The sequence below is a fragment of the Capsicum annuum genome, chromosome 1 (genome assembly GCF_002878395.1).
Source record: "Capsicum annuum cultivar UCD-10X-F1 chromosome 1, UCD10Xv1.1, whole genome shotgun sequence".
Classification (NCBI taxonomy): Eukaryota; Viridiplantae; Streptophyta; class Magnoliopsida; order Solanales; family Solanaceae; genus Capsicum; species Capsicum annuum.
In genome coordinates this window covers 47,123,594-47,132,137 of record NC_061111.1, presented here as the reverse complement: position 1 = coordinate 47,132,137, position 8,544 = coordinate 47,123,594, and the positions used below count along the sequence as shown (strand labels likewise).

The following is an 8,544-nucleotide window of genomic DNA, read 5'->3' as shown; positions in this document are numbered from 1 at the left end:
GCCTAGTATACCACCAAGTTGTGACATTGATTTCTATATTGATCGAGATCCAGGTACTAGTCCTATTTCTATTCCTCCTTATAGGATGGTTCCGACTGACTTGAGGGAGATAAAGGCTTTATTGTAGGATTTGTTGAGTATGAGTTTTATCTGTCCAACTGCCTCTCTATGGGGTTCTCCTGACTTGTTTGTAAAGAAGAAGCATGACAGTCTTTGCATGTGTATAGACTATAGGCAGTTGAATAAGTTACATTTCATAATAAGTACCCTTTTCCCTGTATCGATGATTTATTTGACCAGTTGTGGGGTGCATCTATATTTTTCATGATTGATTTGAGCTTCGGGTATCATCATCTTAAGATTCAGCCTAACGATATTCCTTAGATTGCTTTTCAAACCCAATAAGGGCACTATGAGTTTCTTGTGATGTCTTTAGGGTTGACTAATGCCCCAGCTGCTTTTATGAGTTTGATGAATAGAATATTTAAACCGTACTGAATTCTTTCATGATTGTCTTTGTTGATGATATTTTGGTATATTCTAAGAGTAAAAAGGAACATGAGAATCACTTAAGGATTGTTTTGGGTTTGTTAGAAGAGAAAAAACTTGATGCGAAGTTTTCTAAGCGTGGGTTCTGGTAGACTTCTATCTACTTTTCCTCATAGATAATGTGTGATATATGTTGTGTATGGATATGGATGTTAGGCTTGATTATGAGTAGGATAGCTTGGCCTCGATTGTTGATATTTGGAGTTTAGATGCGGCTTGGGACCCTTAAAATGGCATGTTTATACCCTTCTTGAATCCTATTACTTTCTCTCTCTAGATTAGATTAGTTGTAGTGTGGTTATGATGTAAACCTATGTTTGGGATATGATTTTAGTATTTGAAGCATGATTTGTATATTTAGCCTTATTAGACTAGTATGGTAGTTTTGAAATCGTAAGTTGGGTAGAGTTGACTTGAGTACCCTTGTTTTGAGTCGGAGTTGCTATCTTAGGATTGAATATGGCTTACTTGACATCTAGAAGATGAACTATAGACCTCAGCCTAGTTTGGGGCACAGCGTGCCTAATTAAAGAAATTGAGGATTACAAGTGGGATCGTCTGTCCCACTTAGGCCTAGACTTGTGTTAAGTCTTATGGACTTAGCTGTGGATGTTAGACATAGATGAGGCTAGTAAACCTTAGAATTAGGTTACTTCATAACTTGGCAACGTGTATTGATGTTCCCAGATTGTGGCTTTTGAGTTATAGTTACGATACTTCATGTGGAAGTGTAATTAGGCATATAGAGATGCTATTTTCTCTTAGACTTATCGATTGATCTATAGAGATGCTATTTCCTCTTAAATATGCAAATTTCCCCAGAGAGGTGATAATCCTCGTAGTGATGATGTATGACCTATCGATATAAGATATCCAGTATATGATTATATGTCTATCTATATTATGTCTCCATTATGTGAGATACCTCCTATATGTGAGATGATAAGAGATATGCTATGGCTTATTAATATGATTATTGATATGAGTTTCGGATACGTGTACAGGCCTAAGGCTGTGATTATGATATTGTAACTATGCCGAATAAATTAATGGGCCAAGGGATATGTTATGATAATGATTGAATATTCGAGAAGTGTTTATCAGTGTAAAGGATACAATTACAGTTTATGAATACACATATGTTTGCATACACATCTCTCCGATATGAGACGGAGGAAGATGCGGTATGTTTCTTACCACTTTAGTGATTGGATATTGGTGATCGCTAGGAATCTAATGTATTAGTTAATGAATCTTGCTTAATTGAAACATCATAGCCAGCGATGGTTAATACGCAACTTATGGTGAGGTCGGGTCTAGCATAGGTCAAGATTAGTTGGTATTGATAACTATGTTCGTGATGTCGATTAATCGATAAACGAGAAGTTGTGTGTTAAAGATGGTTAGATAATAAATGTTGTTAGTTAATAAAAGATGGTTAGGTGACAATGCAAGTAGTAATGTGTTTTCTAGTAATGATTAACGGATATAGGATGATTAGTTGGTGATAATGAATGATGGATAAATGACAATTTTTATCTAGTGATGAACCTTGACTAGAGATTAGATGTTGTCTATTAAATAAATAATGGTTAGTTGTTATTCCGTGAATAAGGATTATGTGAAGTATAATGTTTATGCAGTTATGTGATGACAAGCGAACTAGTGATCCTATTATAATAAGTGTTGGTTAGCTAATAACGAGTAGTTGGAAAGTATTGACTAGATAGATATTCTATGGTGATGACTATTTTTATGAGTATTTTAGTGTATGTTATTCAACTATTATGATGATATGTTGATACCCGGCAAGGCTGGAGGATACTATTGAGAAGATATTGATACCTGGCGTGGCGGGAGGATATATTTATGATATGTTGATACCCGACAAGGCCAGAGGATTCTATTGATGATGTGTTAATACCCAGCAAGGCTGGAGGTTGATTACTATGATGATGGTCCTGATAAGCATAGTTATGATGCATTGTGATATTGATTGTGTACTTTGCATTCATTCCTGCATGTGCATGGCCTATCACTAGTATGTACCTATATTTGTCAGCCGGTATATCACGGTTGCATATATAGCGGTAATATGCCTTGTATTATTGAATACTTATTGAATCTTCTGAGTCTGGGGTGATGGGGATACTCATAGGCTTGGCTAGCTATTTGGTTGTTTGTAAGTTGAGGAATAAGGAGATTGCGTTTGTGAAGGTCCATTGGAAGAATGGGAGGCCACTTGGGAGACCAAAGCATACATGCGTAGCAAGTATCCGCATCTTGTTACTGATTTAAGTAATTCGCTGTTTTCCCTTCTTGTCTTTTCTTTATCGTTTGAGGACGAACGGTTGTTTAATTGGTATTTGATGTAACGACCCTCCTGGTCATTTGTGAAATTTTTGCATCTTTTTTATTTTGGTGCTCTTTGTAGTTTGTATACATGATTTATGACTTACGATGGTGAGTAGTATCGATATTCATGAGGTGGTCAAAAGTGTTTAAGTCATTAATTAGGTCCTTGAGTTTTGATATATTTAAGCTTAATCATGGTAAACCTTTGATTAAAATGATCCTGAATTAGTGTTTTAGTGATTTCAATATATACGGAATGTACTTTTAGTCAAGTTATATATTTGAATTATTTCTATGAGGTTTCGAATAAATTACGAGAATTTATTAAGAGTTTGACATATTTTTAGATAATTAATATAATTATTAATTTAATGGATCAAAACTCATAATTTTACTTATTTATGAGATCAATATAAAAATAATTTTTAAATGGATAGGGTTTACCATTTCCACCAACAATACCATCAGAAAGATAGGAGGAGAGGGGCACGAAATTGGTTTCACCATTGCATTTTGAAAATGGGTGCCTCTGTTGCAGTATAGCTTCAGGTATGATTTGTTTAATTTATATAAAGAGTAGCATGCTTGTGTTTAATTTAAATACAATAGTATGCTTATAGTGGGATGAAATCTTTGGTTCCACTAAAGAGTTTTTATGAATTTCGTGCAAATTGAGCTAAGATAAAAACAAAGATGGTTGATGATAGTTGGAATAGGTGGCAGTAATATGTCCATGTGGTATTGTAGTGAACAATTGATTAGTCACAATGAAAGCACTAAACAATTCTATCAAAGTGACATGGTAGTGCACGTGTGCAGTGAATAAAGTTGGGTATAAATCATGAAAGAGCCAATAATTGGACTTCTATGGAAAGATAGTAAATGTTATGTTATTATGAAGACCACTGGATTACAGTTTATTATATATAATTGTTCATTTTTTGTAATTTTCTCCTTAATTGGGGATTAAAGAAATTGAGGTTTAGAAAAAAAATTATAAACGGATGTCATTAAATTCGTATTCTTATGAGAATTATATATTTGAATAAATTTAAAACACTCAGAAGCTTTACGGAAGGGCAAGACCCTTGCAATGTAGCATGCACTTGGCTTCTTTGGTTGAGGTAGGTTATGGTTTAATTGGAGTTTAAACTCGATTTAATTGTGTGTATACTCCTAAATTGAATACTTGTTGATTAGTATTCGGACAGGCTTGAAATTGTTGATGTTTGGATTGTTGAGGAGTGTATAAATGATTATTGAAAATTTACTTGATGGAATTTTCATATGACTTTAAGTGTACTTGTAAACTTGGTACATCTTATTGTATGTTATGAGGTAGTGTAAATTTGATATTGATATTACTTGTTTATATTGGATCGGATACCTTGTCGATATGGATATGTATATGTTTGATCGGGTACCACACCGATACGGATATGCATATGTTGGAATGGGTACTATGCCGGATTTATGTTGGATCGGGTACCACGCCGGTACGGATATGTCTATATTGGTTCGGGTATCACGCCGGTACATACATATATATGTTGGATCGGGTACCATGCCGGTAAGGACATTTATATGTTGGATCGGGTACCACGTCGGTACGGATATGTATTTATTGGATTGGGTACTACACTGGTATGATACATGAACATAAATTGTTCCCTACAGGTCATGACTATTTTTGCAAAAATAAGTCCCATAGCATGTATGTACATATTTGTTTTGATACTGTGGATGTTTGCGGTACGGTTGATACTCTTGATGTTTATGTGGCTTATTTGTGAGCACTGTTTGACCTATTGTTGTTTTATTGTTGATTCATTGAATATTTATTATGTGGTGATGCCTGTTTATTTGTTATTTGATTTATGTTGTGTACATGCTATTAAATTGAGTTGGCCTATGATACCTACCAGTATATACTGGTTTGTATTGATACTATCATACACTCTTCTTTTATTGAGTGCAGAAAGTGTTCTATAGACTCATACATGACCTCACCTCTAGAGTTTGATAGCAGATCTTGATCCAAGGGTGAGCACTCCGTCTCCAGGCTGTCATAGGTCATCTTATTTATTATTGTCCATTTTCGGGCAATGAAACATTCTTTATTTATTTTATTTTTGGAGATCTCTTTTGGACAACATCGTTGTTTAGAAGTTCTTGTACGATGACTTTCGGGTCTTGGAGATTTTAGTAAGTAGTTTTGACTTCCGCATTAATAATGATTAGTCCTGAATTATTGTTATTATATGATTTTATAATAATATCATCTTAATATTGACTAAGTGATTGGATAATGGTTCAATTTAGATGGTTCTCCCACAGGAAGATTAGTGTGGGTGCCACTCATCGCCATTTGGATCGTGATAATTTTACAGATTAATAATCTAATCTCTAGTAATAATTTTCCTGGGCATACCTTGCCATTATATTTTCTAACGCTTTGAAGCTCCACAAAAAGCATTTTGCTTGACCAAAAATCTTTATACAAAATGGAAAAATGCAAAACACACTTTTGTTAGGTAAGTAAGAACAGTACAAACCGTTATAAGGGAATAGATAGTTGATTGAGACATATTACAAGCAATGACACACTTAAGCCTGTATACCACCTCAAAAATGAGAAAGAAATAATGAACCACACTAAAGTTGCTTCCTTTCTTAACTTTTAGTTATCGGTTTGGAACAGTCGGTGCAAAGATTGGATAAGACTAAGACGAGCATAACAAAGATGGACTTCGTAAATTTTCATATATTTGTATTCGATTGTAAGAGAATATTCAAGGAAAAATCAAAGATCTTAAGTGATAAAGATTCAAATTTCTCACCCAATGTTCAAGCCTAGTAAGTGACAATGAGTTTGGTAAAAGATCAATCTTTGTAACTACCAATACCATTCTAGGTACATTCCCCGCTTTTCCATCCTTCCACGCAGGCGAATTCTCTTCAATAGTCCTAGAAACTGAGCTACTTTCCTAGGAAACGATCCATCGAAATCAGATGCATCAACCACCATTAAAACAACAGCCCTCGCCCCACTACTCGACGTCAACCTCCTCCCAAAAGTCTGATCAAAATCAAAATCAGGCAATAAATTCTCCACATTCGGGTCCTTAACTTTCCCATAATATTTCAAACCATGACACAAACAACTGGTTTTTCAACATTTTCTTGATTTCCATCCTCATTAACCAAACCCCTTTTGAGGGAAAATTATATTTGTGGCTCATCAAGAATTGGATTCTTGTGAATGGGTGTTTTATAATTAGTGTCTTTAAAACAAGGCTTGATGAAATACCCCAGTTGTTTTGGGTCAAAATCTTGCATTTTGACACCACAACTAGGGCAAACAACATAATAAATGGAATCCAATTCCCATCTCTAGAAAGTGATAAAGATTAAATCTGTGAAGGTGTTGAGAGGTTTCTGAATGTAAACAAGAAAGGTGGGACAAGGGTTTTAGGAGGGTTTAAGGTCCAAACATGTTCAAGAATTGGAGAAGATTTGGGTATTGGATTTTTGTGTGTAAATGGTGAGAGGGTAAGTGTGAGAAGTAGTTTTTTCAGCTTTGATGGAGAAATTGATCGGATTAGCATTGTTGTTTGGTTGTTTTTTCGGTTAAACTAAGGTTGTTTCTCGAGCAAGTTTGTCAAACGGACACCATGGAAAACTTTTTTGCCAAAGTTTTAAACTTGATAAATATTTTGTCAAAAAGGCACTTAATTCCACATCATCATTAACTTTTCCAACTTAACAACTTCACTCACAAATTTTATAACAATTCACTTTAACCGAATACTTCCAACTTAATAAATTCATCCACAAGTTTTAAATAATACACTTCAACCCACTCCATCATCCACAATTACATATATATAAAAATATTTAGGTTTTCAAAAATATTAAATAAAAAAAATTCAAAAGCTAAAAATAGAAGATGGTTGTTTACCCTCCAAAAAGCTCCAATTCCGACCACTTTTCTGGCGATCGGCTCTAAATCAGTCCACAAACATCATAAGTTTATCCATTGCACCCATTGTTACCCCCATTTGTTTGGTATCTTCTCAAACACACCACTTTCCACCATTGTTAAAAAGCTTGAAACCATTCACATTACACAAAACCACTTTAGAAAGTACATTATAGCAGCTCAGGCAACTCCAAGTTCATTTCTTTATTCCAGAAACCCTAGGATCATAGATTAAAAGCATTATTTACAATTTCACGGTTTTTGTATGGATAGCTGCCTTGTTATCGACCACTGATCGTCATTCATCGACCGTGAATATAACCCGATATAGACCATAAGCATAATCTACCATAGACCAAAGCCTAATTCCACGATGTCTATTGCAGAATTTGTTCTGGTTTCTAGTGATTACATGGGAGAATGGTTGGAGACTCTCAAATATTGGAAATGGAGATCTTTTACGAAGGTGACAATCCCCGTTGTTGTTTGATGCAATAGTTCATATGGCGAATTGGTTGCAAGCGTAATGCAGAGCAGGAACCTAGATTGTGCGTCGGGCGACGTGGTGATTAGTAATCTAATGAATTCGAGGTAAAAGGTGAATCCTACGATCATAAATAGTGATGTACTTATGTTGATGTACATGATGGATGTCGATGCAGATGGCTTTAGGCCTATTTTGAGGAAAGATATAGCTGAGACGTCTGTCCAAGGATTGATAAATTTATCAGAACCCCCACCTCCGCGCCGGAAAGTCGAGGATGACTTCAGTGATTACGAGAACGATGACGATCAACCTATTAATACGGAAGATGATCCTATGCATCTGGAAAAGGTTTCATCAGACTCGCAAGATGACGAAGAAGACCATGGAACGGAATCACAACTGGGACATTCCTTCAACGACGGAGCCAATTTCTATATCGATCAAATATTTACCGACAAGAAAGAGCTCAAAATGCTACTAGATGCAGCAGAGGTGAAGCAATGTTTTGATTATTATTTGGAGAAGAACTGCTCTAAATTCTTAAAGGAAAAATGCTTATCTCATGGTTGCAGCTGGTTGTTGAGGGCAATGAAGTATGAAACCTCATGCAGATTTTGCATATATAAGTATGTCGAGTTGCACACATGCGGTGTTGAACACGCCACCTGCAGGCATAAGAGATTGTCCTCCAAATTAATTACTTCACTCTGCGTAAAACATTTTTGGTATGTCAAGGGTCCAAGCATAAGCGAAATACAAAGGATTGTGTTCAAGGAGTTGCATTTCCACCCAATCTATTCAATGTGTTATAAAGGAAGTGTAATTGCAAAGAACATCATTCGCAGGACACCAAAGCACGGATATGCTTTCTTGCCGGCTTTTTTCCATATGGTGGAGTTGTTGAATCCAGGGTCTTCCTACTCTATCATGGTAAACCAGATTAATGGAGCATTTATTTACTACTTCTTAGCATTCAGATCTTGCATACGGGGATATTCCCACATGATAAAGGTAATTGCCATCGATGGCACACATTTGTATGGAAAGTACGGAGGCATGTTACTGAGTGCAGTTGCATAGGACACAAAAAATCACATCTTTCCAATTACATTTTGTGTCGTCGATAAAGAGAACGATCCTTCTTGGACCTTCTTCTTCCAGAAGTTGAAGT

The 8,544-nt window shown here is 35.6% G+C and overlaps 1 pseudogene; it reads right to left on the bottom strand.

Annotated features, from left to right (window-relative positions):
• Positions 1-5,696: 5,696 nt before the first annotated feature.
• On the bottom strand, positions 5,697-6,713 carry LOC107848180 (annotated as a pseudogene).
• Between the last annotated feature and the right edge of the window lie 1,831 nt (positions 6,714-8,544).